Raw genomic sequence first — 5,216 nt, forward strand, 5'->3', positions numbered from 1 at the left:
AGAGGAATATGGTTCATGGTCATCAGCAAACCACCTAGTTGGCTTCTTCTAAGACAAATAATTCGTTTTTCCCTTGTATTGGTTGCCATGCTGAAAATCTGTGTTCCCTTGGCACACCAGTCGCCAGGACTTCACAAGTCACTCTTTATCCTGCTTGTCCTGACCTCTCCAGGTCTACTGGCCTCACTTTCTGTTATTTTTGTCCTCCTTCTGAGGGTATGGGAATTTTATTAAACTGCATTTTTACTTCACAAGTCACTCTTTATCCTGCTTGTCCTGACCTCTCCAGGTCTACTGGCCTCACTTTCAGTTATTTTTGTCCTCCTTCTGAGGGTATGGGAATTTTATAAAACTGCATTTTTTATCCTGCTTGTCCTGACCTCTCCAGGTCTACTGGCCTCACTTTCTGTTATTTTTGTCCTCCTTCTGAGGGTATGGGAATTTTATTAAACTGCATTTTTAAAAATTGTGGTAAAATACACTAACAAAAAATTCCATTGTGATCATTTTAAGTGTACACAATTCAGTGGCATTACTGTTAATATTTATACTGTTGTACAACCATCAGCACTATCTGTCTCCACAACTTTTTCATTATCCCGAACTGAAACCCAGTACCTATTAAACAATAACTCTCCATTGTCCCCTCCCTCCAGCCCCTGGTAAGCACTATTCTACTTTCTGTCTGTATTAATTTCACTATTCTAAATATCTCATGTAATTGGAATTATAAAATATTTGTCCTTTCGCATCTGGCTTCTTTCACTTAGCATAATGTTTTAAAGGTTCATCCATATTGTAGCATGTATCAGAATTTTACTCTTTTTTTTAAGGCTAAATGATATTTCATTGTATGGATCTACCATTCATCTGTTTATCCATTCATTTGTGTATGGATATTTTGGATGTTTGCATCGTTTGGCTATTGTGAATAATGTTGCCACGAACATGGGTGTACAAATATCTGAGTCCCTGCTTTCAGTTCTTTCGGGTATATGCCTAGAAGTAAAATTGCTGATCATATGGTAATTCTATTTTCATTTTTTTGAGGAACTGCTATACTGTGGCATGGGAACTTTTAAAGGTTCTCTCACATCATGCAGGGGTGTGCAGGACCCTGAGAAGCTGCTCCTAAGCCCATCTACCTGGATACCACATTTAGCCATTACTCCTCCTCAGCTCAGATGCTCTGCTAGAGACTGAGGCTTCATCACAACGTGTCCATCCCACTGGGCAACACTTTGGGGAGCTTGATAATGGTTCTCTTGTTCTGAGAGCAACCCCCACTCCCAAACCTCAGCAGAATCGCTGATGTTTCTTTCATGTCTGTCTTGGGACTCAGCTTGAAGAATGTAAAGGACAGAACCTACACTCATGAGACCAAGTTCTTTCATGTCCTTTCCAATTGTCTTTGTCCTGCCAAGTGGTAGAAATTTTACTTCCTTTTGGCTAGGAAAACAGTTCTTACATCACCTTATATTCTTCCAGAGTCTGATAATTATGGTCTAAACTTTATACTTGGATTTTGACTCTTTATTTTCAAAGTCAAGCTTTTGAACTTAAAAATACTTTCTCTTTCAAACAGCCCAATTATTGCAATTTAAAAGTGTCTGCTTTCAAGCCTATTGTTTTTGCTATGAATTTCAAAATCCTACTTTAGAATTCAAAGCAACGAATTTGACTTTATGTTCTTGGCTATCTAGGCAGTAACTTTAGAAGATATTGCTGCCACCACACTGATCTGAAGAGGATAGCTTGCTCAAGAAAGCACAGCAGTCAAAAGAAAAAATAGCTCTCAATGTCTCAAAATATTATATAGCTGCTAGTTCAGCTGTAACACATATCATGGATACAAAGTCTGTTACTTAGTATTACTGGGAGTATGATACCAGTCAGCCAGAGAAGTGACTGAGATAGTTTCTCAAAGCCACAGTATAATCTGAGGACATCAGAGAGCTCAGGGAGCTGAGAACTTAAAATAAGGGGATCCCTGTGCAGGTGGGAGAGGGATCATAGACAAATACAAGTATTGAGAGCTGGTACTCATGGCTGGCTTTGACATGATCTCTATTGGCTGGCTAAACTGAAAGGGCCAGGAAAAGGGTAACACACATTAACATGGAAGTGAACCACATTACACCTTAAAGTGTTCCTAGCACTACTACAGCCGGCATCTTAGCCTGCAAGTCACCCCATATGGACTCAGCAGGATCATGTACTTTGATGCTCTCATTCTTTGATTATCTAAAAATACTTATTATTAGTAGGTCACTGTTTAAGAAGGGATTTTCTCAGTAGATTTATATGAGTGAGTGTGCACGTGTGTGTATACAACTGTGTGTACTTTAAAAATACAATTTGCTTTGCTTTTGTTTATTATATTATACTGAGGAACAACAATAACAAAACCCACTTTGAATCCTACAAGCACAACCACAGAAAAGAGCCCTGAAATTGCTGAAGGTTGACAAAAGCAGATTGAACAAGGCATTGTGATTTGAGATTCAGGGTTCACTGATTCAAGTCTTTATCCTTGCCTTTTACTAACTATGGCTTTGGCTAGGTCATTGTGTTCATCTGTTTTGTGCTGCTATAGCAGAATGCCACAGACTGGGTAATTAATAAAGAACAGAGGGGCCGGCCCGGTGGTGCACTCGGTTGAGTGCGGTGCTTGGGAGTGCAGCAGCGCTCCCGCCAAGGGTTCGGATCCCATAGAGACCAGTCCACTCTAAAGAACAGAGGGGCCGGCCCGGTGGTGCACTCGGTTGAGTGCGGTGCTTGGGAGTGCAGCGGCGCTCCCGCCAAGGGTTCGGATCCCATAGAGACCAGTCCACTTTTGCAAAATGAGGTTAATTACAAGGACCAATCTCACTCCAAAGCAGTTTCCTGATCGTTGGCTATTTTAATTAGCAAGTCTTTTAGTACTAAGAATTATTAACATAAACCATCTATATTCTTTATTGGTAATAAGCAGAGCTACAAATATCACATATTTGAAGTTTTTCACATAAGGAAACCATGTCAAGAGCACTCTACTTCACTGAGTTCCAGTTCACAAGAAATAAACACTTCTTATGATGTAGTGCAGAAATTTAGACACCTCTCCATGAATGCACTTCTGGGAAAATATAATCTTAACCTCAGGACCCTGAAAGGAAATGCAAATTAACTTCATCACCTTCATAACAGATGTCTTTGCCTTCTTGTTATATCATCTTTGGCTTTAATGAATCCTACCAAGATCTTTGCTCCTCAACTTCTCAATGTTTGTGGAAAATAGGTCATAGAAATGGGAACTATTTTTCCCAAGCAGTGGGTTCGGATCCTATATAGGGATGGCCGGTGAGCTCAGTGCGGCCAGTCACAAAAAAAAAGACAAAAAAAAAAAAAGAAAGAGGTACACAGAGTTAATGGACACTCATGTAAATGTCCCATATCATGTGATATCAGAATGGCTAACTACTCATTGGCCTTCAGACAATTCACCAAAAACCCATTCATGTCATCTGAAGGCTCACAACACAAGAGAAAAAGTGTCCAACACAAGAGAAAAAGGACCATTATGTGCCAGTAACCTACTGGTGCTTGTGCATAACTGATCTAATCTGCTTTAAAATAGCCCTAAGAATATTTTACATTTGAAGAAACCCACACCGCGCTCAGCCAGTGAGCAGGAACCGGTCTCCACATGGGATCCGAACCCTCAGCGGGAGTGCCGCCACGCTCCCAAGCGGCGCACTCTCCAGTGCGCCACCGGGCCGGCCCGAGTGTTAGCTATTCTTTAAGTCATTATTATTACATTACAGTGTCTGTCAAAATAGTGCTCCCTCTTTCTTCTGAAAATGATTCCCCTGTGCCTAGGACAAATATGGAGACACCATTTGAAGATGACTTTATTCCCAGATCCCATTTACACAGGAACTTAAGAACAGGCAGCTAAGTTGTAGGTAAAGACACCCTCTTTTTCACTTTAAAAGCCAATTTTCAAAAATTTGAGAGTACATCTTCCTTCCATTGTTTGCCCTCCCTCTGACCTTTCTGTTGCTGACATCTTCTTGAAGTCCCCAGAGGGCACTGGGCCAGCCATCATTGGTTTACCTCTTTCTTTAACTTTGTGAAGACATGATTATGTCTTGTGACATTCATGGTGTGTGACTCTCAGGCATTTATCATGGGTACACAAACTTATGAATAAGGTAGTCTTGTTCTCTCTTGGCTTGGGGGAGATATAAGCAGCCATGTGAATGCCACACAGGATAGGATCAAGGGAAGTTTGTTGATCTACAAGCTACTCTGCATAAAACACCATAAAATTTCTAATTTACCTTCTAACACTGTTGATGTTTTATACACCAGAAAGGGAGTACATAGTTCCTTCTCTAAAGGAAAATAAGAAATACAGATTTATTTTTTACATAAATGCTGTACCTCCAGCAGCCATACTGGTACCCACTCTGGAGTTCCCTAAGAACTATGCCTGTTTTGTTGCTAAGTATAGATAGCAGCTCAAGTTCAAGTATGTAAGAAACTAGCTGTAGTGTTTTATTTTTATGTTGAAATCAACTCACATTCTAGTGAATATGAAAGAAAAAGTGACTGAGGATGTTGGAGGAGACATTAGAAAACCCTAGGGCAATGAGAAAGTAAAGTGAGAACATAGAAGCAGAGGAAGAAACTCTCCAGCATCCCTTCTCCTACCACTTGGAAAGTTCTAAATATATTCACACAAAATGTGATTTATAATTAGGATGACTATACTTCCTGATTTGATTACAACAGCTTCACTTTGTTCCGGTTGTTCTGGCATGAATATTAATTATCTTTTTCCTTTCTCAAAAGTGGCACATTTGGACAGCAATAAATTATATAGTCACCTTATTTATAATCTGACCCCTAAAATTCTGGCTTCATGTCAAGGTTTTGTTTTTTTTTAACCATCAAGGATTGTATTTTAGCAAGTAAAAATTTTGGTGTATATCTTAACTTCTTCACATGCAGGTGAGTATAGAAATGTTGTTGGCACCAGTCTAAGTAGGTTCTGCTAAGCATTCTAAAATTATTTGAATTAAGAGATGCTAAATAGGGCCGGCCCGGTGGCGCACTGAGGGTTCAGATCCCACATACAGACCGGTTCCCGCTCACTGGCTGGGAGAGGCTCGGCCCCAACACCGACGGTTGCGTTCCCGCTGCCAGACCCTGCTCTCTGCGGGTCCGTC

The sequence above is a fragment of the Galeopterus variegatus genome, unplaced genomic scaffold, assembly GCF_000696425.1.
Source record: "Galeopterus variegatus unplaced genomic scaffold, G_variegatus-3.0.2 Scaffold1541, whole genome shotgun sequence".
NCBI classification, from domain to species: domain Eukaryota; kingdom Metazoa; phylum Chordata; class Mammalia; order Dermoptera; family Cynocephalidae; genus Galeopterus; species Galeopterus variegatus.